The sequence below is a fragment of the Panthera tigris genome, chromosome C1, assembly GCF_018350195.1.
Source record: "Panthera tigris isolate Pti1 chromosome C1, P.tigris_Pti1_mat1.1, whole genome shotgun sequence".
In the NCBI taxonomy this organism is placed as follows: domain Eukaryota; kingdom Metazoa; phylum Chordata; class Mammalia; order Carnivora; family Felidae; genus Panthera; species Panthera tigris.
The window spans coordinates 68,679,825-68,702,668 of record NC_056667.1 but is presented as its reverse complement, the minus strand read 5'-3'; the positions used below and the strand labels follow the sequence as shown (position 1 = coordinate 68,702,668).

At 37.3% G+C, this 22,844-nt stretch overlaps 2 long non-coding RNA genes across 3 annotated transcripts in view; one reads left to right on the top strand and one right to left on the bottom strand.

Moving 5' to 3' along the window:
• Positions 1 to 294: 294 nt before the first annotated feature.
• LOC122241467 lies at positions 295 to 6,212 on the bottom strand. Of its 2 annotated transcripts, XR_006221636.1 has the most exons (4): positions 6,026 to 6,212; positions 4,651 to 4,799; positions 4,115 to 4,182; positions 295 to 489 (listed from the first exon to the last, which is right to left on the bottom strand). It is a non-coding gene; the product is annotated as an uncharacterized LOC122241467 (long non-coding RNA). The 2 variants fall into 2 exon arrangements; XR_006221635.1 differs by lacking the exon at positions 6,026 to 6,212 and having other exon boundaries at positions 4,651 to 5,191.
• A 143-nt stretch (positions 6,213 to 6,355) lies between these two features.
• The window catches only part of LOC122241466, a 29,009-nt gene continuing 12,520 nt past the window's right edge, over positions 6,356 to 22,844 (top strand). Inside the window, exons 1-6 of the long non-coding RNA XR_006221634.1 lie at positions 6,356 to 6,431; positions 6,587 to 6,735; positions 7,698 to 7,863; positions 14,521 to 14,645; positions 16,397 to 16,560; positions 20,001 to 20,120. This is a non-coding gene — a long non-coding RNA (uncharacterized LOC122241466). The remainder of the gene's footprint in view (positions 6,432 to 6,586; positions 6,736 to 7,697; positions 7,864 to 14,520; positions 14,646 to 16,396; positions 16,561 to 20,000; positions 20,121 to 22,844) is intronic.

Sequence of the window (22,844 nt, the reverse complement as noted above, 5' to 3'; positions counted from 1 at the left end):
GACAGTGGCACTAATCCTAAAGGACAAAAAAGAGTTAAAAAAGAAAATGGCTTGGGGAAAAACTGGCCGGAATCTCATTCAATCAGAGAACTGAAAGTATCTTCTGAATGGCAGCTAGTAAGAGGCCTATCAATCAATCCAAAGGTCTCCATACACACGAGTACTGTTCCGATCAGTGAGACTCTACCAAACCTATTATGATGCAAAGTTGTGGCTCAAAACCACACATCACAGAGCTCTTTCCCAGTTCTGTAGAAGCCCAGGTCAATTGAGGGCAAGGGCCCACACCGGAAGGCTTCCGGGAGCACCTGAGAGCTCAGAGCAGACCTTTTCCTTGTTTCCTTTCTGTAGCAGATGGCCTACTGCAGTGGCTGTGGTCTCTGCTCTCCTCACCCTCTGTCTTGGCCATCCGCCCAGTCTCCTGCTGTCCTCTTCTGTAGGAGCTGCACAACTGAGCAAGGAATAGCTCTTAATGTGCCCATCACAGAGCTGGGAGGAAAAGAATGCAGACATACTTGCCCCAGAAGCAAAAGAAGCTCTTGTTGCAGGGCCATATTCACTCCCTTAAGGACTTCTGATTTTACAAAAGGAAACTTCCCCAAATGGAAAGGTTAGATGAAAAACACTATCTGAAAACTGTCTTACAACTGATAGTGCTGGTTTTCTCCACTAAAGTGAAAACCAGGTAAAATCATGAGAGAAGTACCCTCTCCACTGGCTGCTGATTTGTTTTCAGACACCAGTTTGGTATTCGTTCACCGTTCAGATATGCAGAGAACTGCTTAGTTACATATTATATACTAATGTCTTCCAACCAAGATGAAAATACCTAACCATGCAGTACTCTGTGTGATTGCTATTACTTATCCCAGAATTACTGTTTTATTTGATAATTATGTAACGCGATAAGGTATACCAAGACAGCAGTCCTGATGTGTAAATAGGCAGATCCTTCTGGTAATTATATCTGTTTATCAGAGACCTGCTGTTTTATTGATATTTATTCTTTGTAATAGGGTCAATATATCTTGCTCTGTGTTCAGAAATGAGAGCATCCAAATGCCACTCACCTGTGACACTATTTTGATGTGAATCATATTTATTGTTAATTGAATTACAAAGTTTACACATATTTAGAAAATATATGCTCGATAATACATGAGTCTTAAGTACCGGAGACTCTATTAAATGCTTGGTCACTTTCAGTAAGTGTCTTATCAATTATATCTTTAATTATTGTTATATATCAAGATATGCTATTTGAGTAAGTGTTAATGGAAAGATGAGAGTTCTTTTTTTTTTTTTAATGTTTATTTATTCATTTTGAGAGAGGGAGAGAGAGTGTGTGCATGTTAGTATGAATGGAGGATGTGCAGAGAGAGAAAGGGAGAGAGAGAATCCCAAGCAGGCTCCCCACTGTCAGCACAGAGCCTCACATGGGGCTCGATCTCAGAAACCGAACCTCTAGATCATGACCCAAGCTGAAATCAAGAGTCAAATGCTTAACTAACTGAGCCATCCAGGCACCCAGAGAGATGAGAGTTCTGATGCAAGGTAGGTTCTTCACGTTTATCCAAAGCAAAGGCTGTGATGATTGCTTCTTGTACATATATTTTAAATGTCTTGTGTATGTATATGAGAGGGAGAGCTCAAATTTTAATGGAACAGCTTTGTTTTGCTCCTCTGGGAAATAAAGGATAAATGCTACAGAGTTTATAGTAGATGCTAAATAAACATCTGTTGATCAGTGAAATCGTTGACTAAACAAAGCAAGGAAACAATGTAAACATAGTTATGTAATAAAAGTGACTCAAATAGTCTGTGGATTGAGTATTATGGTCGCTCACACAATTTAAAATCCAGATAACGTAAGGTGATTTTTGTCTTTGGTAATTTTCTCCTTAAAACTGACTTTTCGGGGCGCCTGGGTGGCTCAGTCGGTTGAGTGTCCGACTTTGGCTCAGGTCATGATCTCGTGGTTCACGAGTTCGAGCCCCGCGTCGGGCTCTGTGCTGACAGCTCGGAGCCTGGAGCCTGCTTCCGATTCTGTGTCTCCCTCTCTCTCTGCCCCTCCCCCGTTCATGCTCTGTCTCTCTCTATCTCAAAAATAAATAAACGTTAAAAAAAAAAAAACAACTGACTTTTCTCAGCCTTAATGTTTTTAGGGAAAAAGGAAGAAAGCATAGTTTACCTCTGGGGAACAGAAAGACTTTCATTATCTTATGAAAACAGGATGGTCAATAGAATCATAAGTTCTTAGAATATCCAAATCATGTCTTGGAGACGCTTCAGAAATACAGAGAATATTTTAGTCCAACTCTCCACGTTTTTCATTTCTAACTAATTGGGACCAGAAACAGAGACAACCAGAAAATACTAATGCTTCCAAAAGTTTATTCGAATTAAGAATTTTGACTGAGTTATGGTCTCTTATAATTATAACCCAAGGATTATTAGAGTCACTTCTTCTGGAATATGTTCTTAAGCATAAATGTGCAAATTAAAACCTCGGCTATATAGTACCGTTTTTACATTGCCAAGATGTTTGGTTAAAAGATAAAGTCAGCATGGTGCAATAGAGTCAAGAGACCTGCATTTTAGTTTCAAGTCTGTCCCAACTAACTATGCCTCTTGAGCAAATAACTTAATCCCTTTTTGTCTGTGAAATTAAGCCAGATTAGATCATCACCCTTGACTCTTTTGTTCAATATTTCAGAGGCGGTGTGGTATCTCCCTTAATAATCACCCAAATATTTTTCATATATTGAAAGCTTCCTATGTGCCAGTCAGTATGTTAAGTGTTTTGTGAGTATTTTTTGGTTGAATCCATGATTACTAATTCCATTTGCCAGATGAAGCTGAGGCTTAGAGAGGTTAAGTGACCTGCTCAATGCCTCACAGCTAATAAATGGTAGACATGGAGTTTCAGCCCATGTACTGTCAGAGACTGAAGACACGATCATGTTGTGAAACTCAGGGTTTAAGCATTTAAACTCAAGGTGCATCACTGGTTGAGTTCCCTGGAAAGCAGGCTCCGAAGATAAAGATTAACAAGCAAGAGATTTAGAAGGGACTGCCTTGTGGAAAAGAAGGGAGCAGGATTGGGCAGAGGGAGAAAGTGAGCTACAACACAGTCTCAACAATGTCTCAGCCAGTCCTTCTGGAAGCTCTGAATATGTCATGACCATTTGGGGTTATCCAGAGTTCAAGTGAAAGGGTAGGGTCTTTATATCTCCTTACCAATTAATCAATTGTTTGGATACAAGATACCCTGGGAAAGAAGTGTGACCTTGGTCCAGGCAGATCTCTGCAGTGAGGCAATCCCTATAAGAGGCTGTCATGGGAGTACTTTCAGCTCACAGCCCCCCTATAAGCTGAGGGAATAAGTGTTTATTCCTGAAGGGAAACCATCCAAGATGGAGGGAATTGCAAATACAAGAAAGCTGGGCTATTTCTATATGAAAGCAAAACAGAACTGGGAAGCAAACAGCATAGTCAGAGATGATTAAGTTTCAGGCTGGCCTGATAGGGGGAAAAAAATGAGACTTGCTTGATACCTCCCCCTTTCTTTAAAAATATCCATTGTAAAACAATTTGCATAAATATAGTTTAGAATTTTGATGAGGAAGAGGTTAACCTTGCTGCTGCTACTGACCAAAGTGATGTCACTATGTGTATTTGAGGGGCTGAGCTGGCATATGGCAACACCCTTAGGATAGGAAGCCATTCCAGTAAGTGACATCAAGAAGGAAAAGTACAGTGTATTCATTCCTTTGTTCATTTATTTATTCAGTGTAATTTAGTAGAAATATCATGAGTCTTGAGGTCAGAAATGGTTCAAATCCCAGTTCTGCCATCAGGGTGGATGTTATTTCTGTGTGTGTGTGTGCATGTGTGTGTGTGTACCTGCTTAACATCAAGAGCCAGAGCTTCCTAATTTGTAAAATGTGGTTAAAATTAATTGATTAGATGAATAATATCAATCATATAGAATAATGTACTGTGAAAATATCAACCTTCTTGCAAGATTTCTGGCATATATTAGGTGTATGGTAAATGTTATTTCCATTTAAATGTTTCTTTCACATACAAATATGTTCATTCGTCTACTTACCCTTTTAGCTGCCAGACTCTGAGAATACCAAAATATGATATAGTCCATGCTTCCTAGATTATCACATTCTGCAAAAGGAGAAATTGAATTGATATCTCCTGATGAACAGAGGTTTCAATCAGAGAAAGGGGATAGAGATTTTCTAGGAAGAAGTAATAAACTATTGGAAACAATCTGTCTCATTATGTTTTAAAGTTTATTTATTTATTTTTGAGAGAGAGAGAGAGAGAGAGAGAGAGAGAGAGAGAGGAGTAGGGGAGGGGCAGAGTGAGTGGGAGAGAGAGAGAACCCCAAGCAGGATCTACGCTCAGTAAGGAGCCCAATGCTGGACTCAATCTCATGATGGTGAAATCATGACCTGAGCTGAAATCAAGAGGTGGATGCTTAATTGACTGAGCCACCCAGGTGCACCCCCCCCCCCGCCCCGCCCCGCCCAGTCTGTCTCATTCTCATATTTTGGGGGAATTTAGGTTCACTTTTTAGTAGTAAGCAAGTGATTAATTTTCAGTCAATTCTTGTTATTTATCTTACTCAACTCATTGGCATCATTTAGCAAAGTTGATCACTCTTTCTTTCATGAATACTTTCTTCTTGGCACCCAGAATGTCATTTTTCTCCCGGTCCTCTTACTTTGCAGAATGTTCCCTCTCAATCTCGTTTGCTGGTTTTTCCTTGACTTCTTTACCTTATAACAATTAGAGTGTCCTAAGGCTGTCTTCCTATCTCTTCACATGACTACTCACATTCATTCCCTACGTGATCACTTCCTGTCCCTTGGCTTTCAATGCCAAGGGACATCTATATGCTGATCATTCCCCATATTGAGTGGTAACTCCAGCCTTACTTGTGAACCAAGCGTTGTTTTTCACAAGAACCAGAGTCAGCCTTTGAGAAGATGGGCATCATATCAACACTCCATAACATTCCTCCAAGCCCCACCAGCACCCATGCTTCTCATTTCATTTTCAGTAAAAGCCAAAATCCTTATGTGGTCCTGTAAAATGGTCTCCTTTTATATCTCTGGCCTAATCTCTACTCACTGCCTCTTCACTCATACTGCTGAAGCCGCTTTTTCCATCCTAGTCCTTGTTGCCTCTAGAAAATGCCAGTCAAAAAATCCAAAACCAAAAACCAAAAAACACCTAGATGGAGACTGAAGGCAACAGGGCAGGCTAAATCTGCCAGCATCTCTGCATCTGTTTCTTACTAAATCTAACCACACAGACCTTCCAAGAATCATGGCTATGCCTTTGCTTCCATCTTCCAGTTAAATAACCTCTTTGGGACAAGGAAAGGGATTCTGAGAAATGTAGTTGCAACTTATCCAAGTGGAAAAATGGCAAAACCATCCCGATTGTTACTATGCAAAACGGACAATTCCTTTGTTCATTTTTTCCACAGTTGCATTCCTATTTTCTACTACTGAAAGTGAGGAAACAATACAGCACAATAATTAATTAGTAAAGTCTTTGGTACTAGACAAACCCATGTTTGAAATCCCAGCACTGGCATTTACTACCTATGGGAGATTAGAGAACTTAACCTTTCTTAGGTCCCAACTTCAAAGTAGGGTGGTAGTATAACTATCTCAAGGCTTGCTCTAAGGTATGTAAATCACCTAGAACCTGACAAATATCCCAGAGTGTTAGCTATTCGTATTCCTATTTAGTGAGTGCCGTATGCATAATAGTGACAGCTAAAGCAAATGCCAAAAAAAATTGGAAAGAGAATTATTGAGAGGAGGAAAGGGCTTGGCAAATAATTCATAAACTGAATGAGTCCCCAGCAACTAGTCTCACTGTAACTACAAAGTTCCTGGTGCCAAATTTAAAACGTTACTCCTCAGGAAATATCTAGGTAGCAACAAAGAGATAGCGAAAATGGCACACAAAGCACTGAAATGCAGCTAACCTTCCCCACATGTTTCACATGCCTTTGTCCTCCACTATCGTAAATATTCCTTCCAGTTGTAACCACTAAATGAAGGTAACAGGACTCTGAGACTGTAAGATCACCGTCCAGTAGAGTCTGAACTTTTCTAGGAAAAAGGTGGCACTGACATTCAAATCCACTCGTGACTCCTGAAAGAAAGCACAAGTTTTACTGAAATGAGCAGGAGGTCTCTGGCTAATTGTTACCCAGGAGCAATGCAAGTGTAACCCACGCATGTTTGTTCCGATGACATCAACTGAGGAGTAGAACAATGTCACAATAGCAGCGACACAATTGCATTTGTCAGGCTTAGCACTCACCCACAGCATTGTGGAAACCCCAGCTTATGCTCAAATTCCTTCTGACTCATCCAGGAATTCCCCAGGTAATGTGTCCTGTTTACTGCCAGGTGTAATCCTCCTATCTAATCTCTAACAGCCTTCTTCTCTCCCACTCCCAGCCCTATAACTCTGAATCATCAGATCATATAGCCCTGTGCTATAGCAGCCACAGTGAGTTTCCTTCTGTTCTTGATTTCAGAGTCAGGGCCCAACACCAAGGAAAGAAAGCTGCTGTTCTCTTCCCCTCCTGCTGATCTCATAAACCTTGGTTTTCTTCGTCACACCAGGATAAACTGGTGTAGATTAGCTGCCCACTGTGGTGACCATCTCCTATTGCTGTTGCTACTGGTAATGGTTCTGATCTGTGCTACTAACATCATCTTTTTTTTTTAATTAAAAAAAATATTTTTAGTGTTTATTCATTCTTGAGAGACAGAGAGACAGAGCATGAGCAGGGAAGGAGCAGAGAGAGAGGGAGACACAGAATCCGAAGCAGGCTTTAGGCTCTGAGCTGTCCACACAGAGCCCAATACGGGGCTCGAACTCACAAACCGTGAAATCATGACCTGAGCTGAAGTCAGATGCTTAAATGACTGAGCCACCCAGGTGCCCCTAAACATCACCTTTTTGAAGGAAGGGGGAAGTCCTACATCCAGTTTTGGGTTCCATTTTGCTCTGTTCCATATGGTACAAAGCATGTGTGCTGCTTTATGCTATGTCTTAAACATGATTTTTAGTGACCAGACTAAGTAATAAACTGGAACATTTTTTTTCAACTGAGTTTCTCAGTGAGAACCCTGTGATTGAAAAAAATATTTTGATAAGTTTCCATTGGGCCGTCAGGGTGGAGACTGAGACCTCAAGGGCATATTCAAACAATGGAAGATGCAAAAGACCAGAAAGGGGTGAGAAAGAGGAAAACAGTGGAGCACAAAAGGAGGAAGAGAGAAAAAAAAAAAAGAGACTGAAGGAAGACTGTGCAGTATTATATGACCTCTCTCAGTAACCCCCAAATCTTCAATTCAGTCTGCTAATTCTAGTAAGATTTCCCAAAAGCCTTGACTAATTGGATTTATTGAGAAAGTGGTAATGTTCTGTATTAAGGTTGACACAAGATGAAATTGGTATCATTCCAGGAGCCAGAGAAGTGATTTTCCAAGAGTTTCTAGATATCTTAGAAAGTTTTAGGCTTACTCTAAATGATGAAATTTGGATGTTTAAAGTAAAGATATCCAGATCTCTGGGAAAGAAGCATTATCACACATCACAAGAATTAAAAGATATTTTTGCTATCTCTTCCTCGCCCCAAGACTGAGAAAGCAGCCTGGATGGAGTAGGAAGTGGAGAAGGCTTTCTGCTTGCAACACACCCTGCAGCAGAGGAAATCCCTCTCCCTGATGCATCACCCACCAACCCTGGACAGAGTTCATGCTTCCGGACTCTCCCTTCCTTTAAGTCTTCACCATGAGATGAGATGTAAACTCTAAGTTAGAGGGTTTTATTGTATGTAGAACATGAGCATGAAAACTGTTACTCCTTGGTCAGATTTCCAAATCGTACATGATCCATTTGGTTGCAAATGTGCAAACGGAGAAAAAGGGAGCCTTCAAAAACTAAATAATCTGTAAAATGTGAAATAATTAAATAGTTTGGCATTTAACTCATATTTAATTACAATTTGTGAAGTGGAGAGGAGAGTTAATATTATCTTCATCTTACAGATGATAAAATTGAAGTCCAAGGTTATTAACTATGTGACATGTTCTTATTTGTTTTGAATTCTAATAAAAGAGGTGAGTGCTGAATTTATTGGCCTGAGGTCAGAAGACTTGGGTTCTAGTTCTGCCCTTCACTTATTAGCTGTTAGGTTCGAGACAAATTACCTATCTTTCTAAATTAAAAATAATCATTATTATCAGAAATAATAGTATTTACTTTTCTAATAATATTAGGCTATTGTGAGGATAAATTAAATGGGACAAAGTATACAAAAAAAAATATTTTCAGTTGCAAAAGTCTCCAGAAGTGTAATATATTTTTTTTCTAACATGACTTTACAGAAGCAAGTCTTAGACCCCCAAGAATTAAGAATATTAATACACTTCCATGTACAATTGGCAAAGTACACACATTCTTGATCTCATTTAGATCCTTGTTACATTTGAACAACAGTAGGGGTTACATCAGTTTCTTAGATGAATTTGAGGATTTATCTACAAAATGTAGTCAATTGAACTGGTTCCTCCAAAGGATATTGCCGTATGAAGTACTCTATTAAAGAATTTCTTTTTGATCCACTTCCTTTGAAGACATTACAAAAGTACCAGATCTTAGCAGCCGTTAGGCTTTATCAAGTCAATCCTTGGCTTTTCATGTCAGGTATGTAAACATTATTAAACATTAACTGGATCTTTGAGACTATCATGGCATCATATGACAACTTCATTGTCTCCATCTATTTTCATAATAAGTGAATTATAAAACTTAACCAGAACATGCCAGGCATTTATAATACCTCTGTTTTCCTACAGTTTTAGGAAGACAAAGAGAAAAACTATTAAATGCTTGGTCACTCTCAATAAGTGCTAGTATCAATTATATTCAGCAATGATTATTACCTGTCAAGAAGATCCTTTAAAAGATGAAGTCCTCAGGCTCCCAATATACATGCACATATGGATAAAAAAGTTTCCTGTACAAGAGCATACAGATTTTTAAATATCTATGGTTCAGATACTTTAAACCATACACTTTTAACATACTGGATTCTTGATTAGTCTTCAATGAGGTTTCATTCTTTTCTAAAAGACAACTGAATATTTTTTTCTTAAATATAAGAACCTTCATGTTACCACAAGCACCACTTACATAAATTGGCACTCAACCTCCCCTCAAATAAATTACAACTTTGAAATCCACTGCTTTTGTGAATATCACTATCTTTAGAATGGTCTACAAAGGTTGAACTCCTCTTTGATCAACCTGTTTCTTACTTCCCAATACTTAGTTAAATACCAGTTTTGTTAATTCCCTGTTCATTTAGTTCTCATATGTATCCCTCTCCGTCTGTGGCTACTCATCACCTCAAGCCTAGTACTTCATGCCCCTACCTACATCACTGACATGTTTGTTTTCAACAGTACCAATAATGCCAATAAATGGCAGCCACTTGGGTATCCATGTAAAAGTATCAAGTCTTACTCAAGGTTGTATACTCTGTGCCCTGAACTAAGCTTGCATTAAGTACTCAATTATTTGGTGACTAAATAGCTTGCAAAAGTGCAAGCGAATCTACTCAGATAGTAGACACTTGAATATCAATAATGAACATGATCAATAACTGTATTTTATTGTAAATAAAATGGGTCATTATCACCTTTTTCCTGGATTATGACAAAAACCTCCTCCCTGGTTTCCTTGCTTCTGCAGTCTATTGACAACAAAACAGCGAGAGTGATCATAAGTGATAAAAATATGTATTTCCTTACTCTGTTAGTTGATAGGGCTGAGTACGAGATCCCAATAACAATGAGCATGCCTGGGCACCAGATCTTGGTTTCTCTAATAAAAAGAACGAGGGATCTTTAGAAGTGGCTGATTGCAGAGTCAGGATAGGGAACATGCAAGAGTCTGGAGCATCTTATTGTACAAGAAGTTAGCGTAGTACCCAAATACACGAACATATCCGCTTACACAAGATGCAGGTGTTTCAAAGGGACACAGGAATCAACTGAAAGAGTTCTCAGTGGCAAAGGTGGAATGACTTGAGCAAAACAAAATAAACCATGTAGTATTGGATTATAACCCAAAAAAATACATGAATGAGAATAGCAAATCTCCTGTGCAGAACCTTTCTGAATAACTTGTGCAGATAATGTCCCCTTGAGGAGCACAACTCCCTACCACTTAAATATAGGTTGAAAATAGTGTCTTTCTTCCAAAGGAAAAAAAAAAAGAGTAACTTTATTGTGATGAAGTCTGACAAACACTACTTTAAGGCAAGTGATCAAGGTCAACATCAACAGTGGAAGTCATGTTAACAGTATGTATCTTTGATATGATATTATAAAAGTGGCATTTAGCTTCTGTGGTCTTTCTCCAAAATCCCATAAGCTCTATCTAACCGTGAGATGAACATCAGATAAAATAAAATCTAAATTCAAAGAAATGCTATGCAATAACTGCCCAGTACTCTTCAAACCCTCAAGGTCACCCAAAATAAGGAAAGTCTGAGAAACATTCACAATTTAGAGAAGTCTAAGGAGGTATAATAATTAAACATAATCCAGGATGCAGTGTCCTAGATAGAATCCTAGAACAGAAAAAGAGCATTAGGAAAAACAAAGGAAATGTGAAAAAAGGATAAAAAAACAAATGAAGTCTATCCTTTATTCACATTTCCTTACTTTTTACTTAATGTCCTGTAATATATCCCTGCCTTCACTCAAACGATCTTAGAAGGTCTAGAAAATCACGAGTGACATACCAAAAATTATGCTCTGTTTGGAAGTTTACTTGTCTTCAGAAATAAGCTATGTCTTCCTTAACCATTGGTTTCAGACTCACTCTTAGTTTCAGTTACAGTGCAAAATGTGACATAAACAATAAAATGAGATAAATGCCCTTTTCTTCCTGATGTAGTCTCTTTTCTAAACATGGTTGTGTCAGCAATAGAGAGGAAAAACAAATGCTAGCTAGTTCCATTGTATTTTCATAGTATGCTCAAAATTCTGACTCAGCTTCTTAGAGTGCCTTCTCTAGTCCAAAAAATGTATGGATTCTGTAGATCACAGAATAGCAATAAGCAAAGTAGTGAAGAAATACTTTGTGTACACTGTTTCAAGGTAGATTCTGAAAATTCCATGGAAGTGCTTTCTTTGGAAGAGTAAGATGGCGGAACAAAGAGAAACAGAAGTTCTCTGTCACTCTGCTTCCTAATCTATCATTCTTATTCCTACTATCAATAAACAGTCACTGAGCACTTCCTACATTCTAGGCACTGAACAAAACCAGGCATAGTCGGCAGGTGCAGAGGACAAAAAGAACCATCTCTCAATCCAGAATCTTTTCACACAATTGAGAGTATAAGAACATCTAAATTTTAAAAATTAAGATAAGTGCTATAGTCATTCAAAATAGTAGGGTTCAACAGAAGAACGTTAGAATTCCTCTCAGACCTTTTCATTCTCTGTAAAATAGAGGAAATAACTACTTCATGAGGTTAAACATAATGTGTACAAATTGCCCCATAAAGGGCCTGGCTTATAGGTGGTTGCTGCAAAATAATAATAACTATGACTTATGAGAGTTTTCTATGTTCTAGGTATCATCTAAGCGCTTTACATACATTTACTTATTTAATTAAAAAAAAACTATATGAGGGGTGCCTGGGTGGCTCAGTCGGTTGAGCGACCAACTTCGGCTCAGGTCATGATCTCACGGTTTGTGAGTTCGAGCCCTGCGTCGGGCTCTGTGCTGACAGCTCGGAGCCTGGAGCCTGCTTCAGATTCTGTGTCTCCCTCTCTCACTGTCCCTCCCCCACTCATGCTCTGTCTCTGTCTCAGAAATAAACATTAAAATAATTTTAAAAAACCCAACCATATGAGGTGTTTACCTCATATAGTTATTTAATTTTTTTTTATTTTTAGAGAGAGAGAGAGAGAGAGCACAAGCAGGGGACAGCACAAGCAGGGGACAGGGACATAGGAAGGGATGGACGGAGAGAGAGAGAGAGAGAGAGAGAGAGAGAGAGAGAGAATCTTAAGCAGGCTCTGTGCTGAGCATGATGTGGGACTTGATCCCATGACCCTGGGATCATGAGCTGAGTTGAAATCAAGAGTCAGATGCTCAACCAAATGAACCACCCAGAAGCCTTGAGGTAAACACGTTCAATATGAGGAAACTATGGCACAAAAACATTAAGTATCTTGCCCAAATTTAGCGTGGAAGTGATACGTGAGCATGAAAACCTAAGGATTCTGGCTTCCGAGCCCATACTTAAATGCATTGCTGTATTATATGATACACGCTGGCCACAGCTTGATTAGAGGGGAGGAAGTATCTTCCTTAAGATCTTCTCTATATTGTCTATCATGCACACTATCACTGGATTATGCATTGCACAAAATGAATCTTTGATTATAATTTTCTTTGACATGGCCAAGTACAGTGGAATGCACATGGGCGTTTAGAACCAGAGAGGTTCAGGATTAACTCCTGGTTTTTCTGCCTACTTGTTGAATGACCTGGACACAGAACATAAACTTTCTGAGGCTCATTTGAAAAGCAAAGATAATATCTATTTCTCAGAGCCAAAGTAAACATAAATAGCACATGTCAAAGCACTATGAAAACTGTAAAGCAGAATATAAATGCTGGTTATTATTATTTGTCTGTCATCTTCAAGGCTCTCTACATCTGGCTTCAGCTTCAGCTTATACCTCAGTAGTCTCCTTGACAACCAGGACTTGTGACCAAATATGTCCTGTTTTACTACTTAGGTGGTTTTATGTATGCCCTTAATTTGTTCGAGAGCAGAGAAGAGACTCAGCCACTAGGATCACAAGGGTCCATATGCAGCCCACACACACTTCTCAGGCATCCGTGATCTGGTAATATAAACTCATCCAGCCACTGTAAAGCTTCTGACAGGAGGCTTATACATCACCCAGGGGTTTCCTAGGACTCAGAAACATTCAACGTGCACTATTTATGGGCAAATATCAGGTCAAATATCAAGGATAAATAGAGAAACAAGGCCAATCAATTGGCCAACCAACAAATAAATAAAGCCAAAACCTTTAGGGATAGTGAAAAGAATACTCCACATTAAAAAAAACAATCAAGAAGATAGGCCTGTATAATTAAGAATTGCTGATACATAATTGAAACTTAAACTATGTTCTCAATAAAATAATAAAAACAAAGATTCTCTGAAATTAAAAAAAAAGCAATTACAAGATAACACACTGAAATGAAATGGAAATTAGCTGCCCTACAGAACTGATATAAGGAAACTAACAATTCTGTGGTGATATTAAATACAGCACACCACAAGTAACAGAAGCATCCCTCACACTGTTGAAGTGCAAAATCAGTCTGATCTTTCTGTAGGGCAATTCTGCCATGTAGATCAACACACTTGAAATTGTGCATATCCTTTCACCCACTGATTGCATTTCTGATCTTTTATTCTAATAAAATACTCTTTGGAGATGTATGATGTTATTGCTTAATAAGAATGTTTATTTAAAATGCTAGGCTTTTCTTTTTTTCCCTCTTTTGCGGAAATGGATATAGACTTAATACTTTGCAATCTGTTTTTTTTTTCTCCTGCAGCCTATTTGAAATTTGCTTTTCTGTTTAAAAGTTAGGCAAACGTTATGAATAAATGTAGTGTTTGTGCTTTTATACATTCTAAATGGTCATAAAGAAAAGTGTGGAAAGATATACATCAAATATTGGTCATAAAACACTTGGAGAGTATACGAGGGAAAATTTGGTGGGAGAAAAGAGAGAAGAAGGGGAAAGGAAAATCTGTTGGCTATTTCTTAGTGGATCTCTATGTTGCCAGGCATTTTTCAAAAAGGATATATTGCTCTTATAGTTTAAAAGCAAAAAAAAAAAAATCAATGAAACATTAAGGAGTGCACTTGTCATGAGCACTGGGTATTGTATGTAAGTGTTGAATCACTAAATTATACACCTGAAACATATTACACTGTATGTTAACTAATTTAAGTAAGAACTTTAAAAAATTAAAAAGGAAAAAGAAAACATCTATGAGATGTTTTTAAAACTTTTATTTAAAAGAACAAAAATTGGGAAACCGTAATAGATAAGGTAAGACTAGCTGCTTAACATATTAACTCCTAAATCTTAGTGAATTACAACAAAGGTTACTACTTGCTCGGGTTCAGTGAGGATGTTTGGTGGGCACCCTTCCATGTGGTAAAAACAGATCCTGTTATTTCCTTCATATGTCATGTCATACCTCACTTCTTGGGAGTCCTTTGCTCTCTGTAGACAGAGGATGGGGGAAGACAAAGGGGAGAGGAGGGAAGGGGAAGGAGTCCATTAAAGATGGGTTCTATGAGTGGTGCATATCATTTCTGCCCACTTCTCCTTTAACAGAGAACAGTCACGTGGTCCTAACAAGATTCAGATGAATGCTGGGAAATGCAGAGGATGCAGGGGAATACAGAGGAAGGCTGGGAAACAGTCATGTGGTCTTAACAAGATGCAGAGACCCAGGCTAAGTAAGTAGCCACTTCTCAGCAACATCTCAACATCATGGGAAGGGACTGCAGCCTTTGTAGACAGCTTCTCTGCCACTCGGTTTAAATGTCTAAAAACATGCTATTTGGCTAAAAATACATTAAAAATATATTAATATTGGGTCATAGAAAAACGTGTAGTGACATGAGAGGATATTTGTTACACCAACAAATTTGTACGGGGTTGTAAAATACTATAATCATATTTTAGTAAAAAAAATAGAGGAGAATACATATTTGAAAAAGAGAGATAGATTATATATATGTAAATATGTAAATTCCTTCCTGATTTCTCCCTATGGAAATCTTTCTAAAAGTTGAATTAATGGGTGAAAAATATTTTTAAGGTATTGTGCTATTTTGTCGCTTTCTTATTATCAACATAACTGCACTGGAAACATTTGAAAAATACATCATACCATGATAAAGAAGAAAAATTACCCACACGCCCACCCAGAGGATATACACCAAAATGTTAACGGTTATTAACTCTGAATGTAGATATTATGAGTGATTTTTATTTTCTTCCATGGGCTTTTTAGTATATTCTAAAATTTTTGCAATGTGCTTGTATCACTTTTATTGTCAGGAAAATTGAATACTACAAAAAAAAATATTCCATCTGCTCCTTCAGTAATTTTTCAGAAGTTATCTTCTCCAGGAAATGTTACCTGAACAAGCCAGTTGTAATTAAGAGCTCTTTTCTCATGTTGCGGCCAAACGAAAAGCGTTAAGATAATGATACCAAGTGACCTCCAGTTGGCATAGTGATCTACCGCACAGGGACCCAGGGTGTGGACAAGAGCCTGGCTGGGCTCCCTAGGGGACTATCGCATTTTGAGAAAATTATTTAAACTCTGCATGCTTCAGTTTCCTCATCTGTAAAATGAGGATCATTAGAGCATCCAGCTCACCAAGTTACAGGTAGAATTAAGTGGGTTAATATATACAACACCTTTAGAAAAATAGAGGCCGGTAGTGACACCGCAGTACACATCAGCTATCATTATTATTATTACTATTATATTAAATACTTATATAAATTTTTATCAAATCTTACTTTGTAATTCTAATACTTTTTTTTTTACTTTTACTTTATTATACATTCTTTCAAGTAAAAACCATGGCTTCATGTCTTTTTACAGCTTTTATGGCACTTGTACAAAATTTTGCACACTTTTAAATAAAATATTTATTGAATTTCTCAGTAAATGCATAGAATAGACCAGAAAAGCCTCAAGGTCAGGTGTATTACAGTAAGAACTTAAACGTAGATGTTTATTTCAGAAATCTGCTTCAGGAAGTACCATAGATAGTGGACTTTATCAGTAAAAGTCAAAGGGAAGAGATTACGGGGAAGAAGGTGAAGGGGCAGTCACACTGATTTAAATAGTCCTGAAGGGGGGGTACCTGGGTGCTTCAGTCAGCTGAGCCTCCAACATGGGTTCAGGTCACCATCTTGCGGTTGGTGAGTTAGAGCCCCATATCAGCTGGCTGCTGTCAGCCTGTCAGCCCAGAGCCCACTTCTGATCCTCTGTTCTCCTCCCTCTGCCCATCCCCTGCTTGCACTCTCCTCAAAATGAATAAATATTTTTTAAAAAATAGTTCTGAAGGAGGACAATGGCACTCAGAATAACCAAAAAAGAAAATGACAGCAGACTCCTCTGATCATGTGTCTCTGAGGGAAGTGGTAGTATCATTTGGATAACGAGTAGCAGTATCATTTTTTTCAGGGACAATAAGAGCACCTGAGAATTCTGTGAGATTCAGAGAAGGTAAGCAAATTGCCCAGGCTAACGCAACCAGTAAGTTGCCAAATAGGATTCAGCCCAAGTGTGTCTGACCACATGGACTGTGCCTTACGTGATCAATATTTGATGACAGTGTTTCCCCCAAGGTAGGTAACGAGCAGACAACTCTGCTAGTACTGAATCTATTTTTTGTTTATTTATTATTCGGTTTTACAATTTGATGCTTATTTTACTTAATTATGCTTTGCAAAATGGATTAAGTCCTTTAAATCTGTTATAAATAAGTCTCTTCCTCTTACATCAACAATGCTGCTTTGTTATTTCCCAGGGATTTCCCTGGGTCCGGTCCCCAAATCCCAAGTTTCCAAGACCGTGCTGCTTTTCTCACCAAGCTACTCCACAACTCATCACCGATGGCCGTGGAAGGGCAGCATAGGGCTCAGAGTGCTAGAGAAGTCACAACCCACAAACAGAGGAGGCACATTGCCAAACCTTCTTATTGGTTTAGCGTTAATAAATAGTACCCTGAACCAATCTGCACTGGGATCCTTCAGCTTGTCGCTGAATAATTCATGGTTAATTTTGGCCCCCACCAAAAGATTTACAGTGCATAATCTCTTAAGTACAGAGATTGTAAGTATGTCAGAGGGTGTATTTAAAGCTTCACTGTTGTGTACAGTACATTCAACTTTGCCAATGAAAAGATCCACAGAAAAATTGATGTATTCTTATCCAACTTGTGATTAGAGAATGCGTGTAAATAAAAAATGACATCTGATACCACCAAATGTCTCCCTTACTATGCTTGGTATTCGGAACTCAGAAATGCCCAAATAAATTGTGTGAAATCACTTTCAGAAGGAAAAAGAAAACTAAAAACAGCTTTCTTTGCCTTCCAGTTTTAGACTCTTGAGTCTAAACTTTGAACTAGTACACTGTTTATTCTAGACATCAGCGTAACAACATTACTGTCCTAAAAAAGATGTATATTTCTATGAATTGACAGTATTGTGTGACATAGGAGAAAAGCACCCTTATCAGGATTTAGACAACCCTCAAACCACTGTCACTGAACAAAAGTAGAATGAGCAGTTCCCGAAGCCCCCATCTGAGAATCAGAGGCAGAGCCAACAGCAGTTACGTCCTTCTCATTTGGTCTTTTGAGGAGATTCTAACCTGTATGCACTGCTGTTAGTATGCAAATGATACCTTTGACAGAGGTGTCACTGTACATGGTAAAGTTTTCATTATAAAAATCTGAATTTTTATACAAAGAAGAGAGAACAAGAGCTATAATGTCTTGTTGAAAATTGCAAAAAATATAATACAACTCAAATAGATAAAACGAATATGCAAGGGATATCTTCTCCGTCTAATGGTTCTTGATGAGATAAACATTGAAAGATTCCCCATCCTGTGGCAGTAAGCAGACCTTTATCCATTTTCTTGGATCTCAAGGCAATATTATTTATTCATGACTTCTTGACTTTAGGAAGAGAAATACCAATTTGGAGAACACAACTCCTTAAGGAAAAGGGGAATCTAAATCATCTCAACATTAGGAGCATGTTGCACAAAATAACAGGCTGCTTTGTCCAAACACAGCAGGATTCTACTTCCCCTGGCAAGCACGTTTGTAACATACATTTCTAAGCCATATAGGTTCTACTGTCTTTTTTTTTTTCAAGTAAAGATTGGTCAAACAAACCAACAAAAATACATTTTCTTCCTGAAGAATATGAACAAATGTCAAAAAAGCAAGCACTTAAGTTACAATTGCCCCCAGGCAAACGTAACTTCATGCTGGGCTTATGCTACTATCATAAACACCACACCACAGGAAATCACTAACACTAACCATGACCAAGCCAGTCGTGTCTTTCCAGAATTTAAGGCATAATTGCCTTAATGAACTCACACGGTATCTGAAAAGTTTCCAGTGTGGAACCATTCACTAAAGTAAATTCTGTTCCATAGAATGGTGTTCTGTGTTTGGTCACAGATTATTATGAATTATTTCTAATTTGAAAGGGTGGTGAGTATCAGGTAAATGATGAATTTAAATGGGAAGCTATCAAGGGAAACGATCAAAATTTTTTCATATTTTTCTTGGGTGGGCAAATGTCAGAGTCTAACAGCATCAGATCAATAATGCAATCTCAAATGTTAAGAATTTTGCTTGATGTACTCAAATTTGGGCATGAAAATGGACAGTAGAGATGAGGAAAGATCATGTAAGCAATCCAGTCCACATACACACCCTAGCAGGGGAAAACTGCTTCCTAAAATAAACTTTCTAATATTTTAGTACTGTTGACTTTTGTATGTCCCTGGTGATTAAGCTTCTATCACTCACTTTTCCTGCTAGACTATTCTTGTAACCCAATATTTTCCTATGTCAGGAAGTGCCTTAAATTTCTCTTTCTCAGTTTCAACCTACAATCCCAGTACTCCATGGGATATTAGGAGAATAATTAAGCAGTTGCAAATCATTCTAAATATTTTAAATGAATGCTACCCACAGTTCCTAGAACCAAAAATTAGTCCTTTACAATTTAAAAAATTTTTCGTAGTATATTTTCTCTCATTATACATTATGCAATAGCAATTTAGGAAAGAGATCAAATCCTTTAAAACAGGAACTATAGCTATAGTGTAATTTCAATTGATATGTTATATATTTTTAATTTAGGGTGTCATATTAATCCTTTCTTTTCCTTGATTGTTTTTGTTATTCTGCCTTGCACTATTTTAGTTTTAGTCATTAATCTGGAACAAAGAACATTCCATAATTAAATACTACATTTCAAATAGTTTTAGAAAACAACTTTCATATAGCTTATTAATTTTATATTCAGAGGCAAAGCAGCACCATCATTATGATTTCTGGGCTCTATTCTTCAAGTTTAATTCTTTAGTCACAATATTTGACCTCAAAATATAAGTTAAAAGACACTTTGAATGGAGAAAATGTCAACTTGAGATCGACAATTTATAGCATATTTAGAAGTTCATGTCTCTGTCAACCAGTCTCCCTCACTGATATTTTCTCTTCACATCTTATGTAGAATTCTCTTGAATTTGTCTCTTGGAGGAGAAACATTTTTCTCGACATAAATTAGGAAACCTCTCAGTACTGTATGTCATTACTCATGTCCCAAATTTGTTGTGTTTTCAATGATCTTCAGTCCTTAGTTACTTTGCAAGAAAGTTATTTCACTTCACCTTTGACTTTGACACAAACAATACTAAAAATATATGGCAAAATATAATCTGGGATAAAAAGAAATTTCTGCATGAATAAAACAATGGAGTTATATACAAATATATTACATGAAAGATGACAATGTTACAGAGCAAAGACTAATACTAGAATATGATATTGAGTTTTGGAGATGATATCTCGTATATTTTACAAGACAACAATTTCATCAGTATAATTAAATAAAAAACTTGAAAACTCAGCTGATAGGTTTATAATTAATTCATTTTAGTAATAATTTATCATGGTTTTGTGAATTTGTCATAAGCATTATGAAAGACAATTGAAAATCTAATACTCCGCTTCTTTTTTTAAATCTCAAAGGTTATCATTTTAATACAATGCAAAAATCTCGAGTTCCTGCCAAAATGATCATGGATGAGTTCACCGTTATATAAATGGCCAGAATTGACTTAGGCAATAGATGGCTCAGGTTTTATTTGGGTGAGCAGTAAATTATGATCTTTTGTATAGTAATTGAATTTAATGTGTGGTTACTTTTCTTTCACTTTTCTGCAAAAAAAAAGTAACGAGTGAAGAATAATATTAAACACAAATTTGGCAATTATTCTCTTTCAAATCAATTCAAGGTTATAATAAACAGGCTAAAGTATGCAACTACTATCTATCCATATAGAATATTTTTTTGATAAATATAATACATAATGAGGAAACACTTTAAAAAATTAGTAATTTCTTATGTTCATTTCTACTCCTAATTTCTAAATTAAATTAATTATATATTTGGTGTTGAATTAATAAACACTGAATTGCCAAGATGAAGATTATTGATTTTAAAATTACATTTTGTTATTCATCAATGGAAGTACATTAACAGGAGAATTGTTTAATACAATTATTTTTCATTAAAAAGAATCGTATCATGAAAATGCTGAGAAGCAAATTAAATCACTTCTTAGATTTTCCATAATATAGTAATTAATGAGGTCCGTCTAGTTTGAGAAAGAATTTCTATACAACGTCTACTGATTTGAATAAATTATAGAAACTAAAGTTAGTGCATAGAGCTGATAAATTTTAATGTTCATAAAATGAAAATCATATAAAAACATAAAATGAATACACGTCAAAGATTTTATTATATTAGTTAACAAAGAAGCCAATAAGATGTCATAACTGGTTCAAAAAAAGAATTTGAAGAAGACACACATGTTTATATGTATTATATATGCATGGATTATAGATACATATGTATTTATATAATATATAAAAACAGAAATGCTGAATTTGCAAAGAAATGAAGAGGTCAGTGAACTTTTTCTGTAAAGGGCTAAATAACAAATATTTTAGGCTTTGCAGGCTACATCTCGTCTTGATCACACGCTCCTATTCTTCTTTAATGTGTGTGTATGTAGGTGAGGGGGTTTAACAGCTCATTAAGAATTTAAAAACCATTCTTAACTCACAGGTCATTTTAAAAACAGCTGCAGGCTGGAATTGGCCTGCCAGCCATAGTTTGATGAACGCTGCTATAGAGCAATAAAATGTAATTTTTTGGACGTATCTTTTCCATAGGGCCAAAATCAACTGTATCTATATCACACAATATTTATTTGTATTGCTATGGACAAGACTATGTCTTTTTTTCTATAATTTAACATCTGCCCCTGCAGAGTATAAGATGGCCTAGTCAAGAGAAAGGCAGTCAGTGGTGCACATCGCTGTAGAACCAGAAAAACCTTAGAGACTCAGCTCCACGATGCCCAGCACTCCACTGAAACGATGTCCTGAAATCACTTCCTCCATTTTCAAGTTTTTTACATTATTTTTGTAAAGAAATTTACTGACATAGTATGTAAATATATGAACTTTACCTAAAGCAGGGTTCAAACCTATCTAATTCCATTTATGTGTTATCTGACTTTGAAGAAATAAATGGATTCCTATACATCTTGGAATATTTATCTGTAAAGTATGATACTGACACTTTATTGGTAGTCTTAATATTAAATAAGGTAATAACTACATAAAATGGTCTCTTTTCTTTTCTTCCTCCCTGCCTCCAAACTTTAGGGCTCCTTTCTGAAGTGTCAACATCTCAACAGAAAGCATTTTTTGCAAAAATGGTCCCCAACTTAGCAAGTTGGAACTTACGATTTTTTTTACTTTATGATGGTAGGAAAGCACTATGCATCCAATAGAAAACCATACTTCAAATTTTGAATTTTGATCTTTTCTTGAGCTAGTGATAGGCAGTATGATACTCCCTCGTGTTGCCAGGCAGGGGTAGCAGCCCCAGTTCCCAGTCGGCCATGGGATCACGAGGATAAACAACCAAAACACCATTCTGTACCCACACAACCATTCTGTTTTTCACTTTCAGTATAGTATTCAATACATTACATGAGGCATTCAACACTTCATTATTTGTGTGAGATGATTTTGCCCAACTGCAGGCTAATGTAAGTGCTCTGAGCACATTTAAAGTAGGCTAAGCTAAGTTATGGTGTTTAATAGGTTAGGTGTATTAAATGCATTTTTGACTTACAACGTTTCAACTTGCCATGGGTTTCTTGGGGACATGAACCCATCACAGGTTGAGAAAAGATCTGTATCGTGATTAAAAGCTGGAATCTTTTAGGTTGCCTCTATCATTATTTCTCTCATCATGTGAGAGAAGGATGTGTAAATTTGAAGATTATGAATTTGGGCTAGTTATTAACCTCTTTGTGTCTCTGTGAGATAACAGAAAATATACGTTGGTGCCTGCCCCCAGTTCCTGGAACAGAGCTCATCTAACCCTTATAAACTCCTAAGTGATAAGAGAAGTAGGGGCATCTTCTGTTCTAGTGAAGTGACTCTAGGTGGGCTTCTGGATGATTCCTGGATGAGAGCCAGTTGCCAAAAAGACCAAACCATAATTAGAAGCTTGGAGTTTTCAGATCCACCCCTGCCCCAATACTCCAGAGAAGGGACAGGGGCTGGAAATGGAACTAATGATTAATCATGCCTATTTGAGGGGCCTCCATGAAATCTCAACAGTAGGGGATTCAGAGAGCTTTTGAGTTAGTGACCTCATGGAAGTGTTGGGGGGAGCAGCATGCCTGGAGGGGGCCATGTAGCTCCCACCCCTTCCCACATACTTGCCCTATGCATCTCTTCCACCTGGATGTTCATCTCAATCCTTCATCACATCCTTTAATAAAC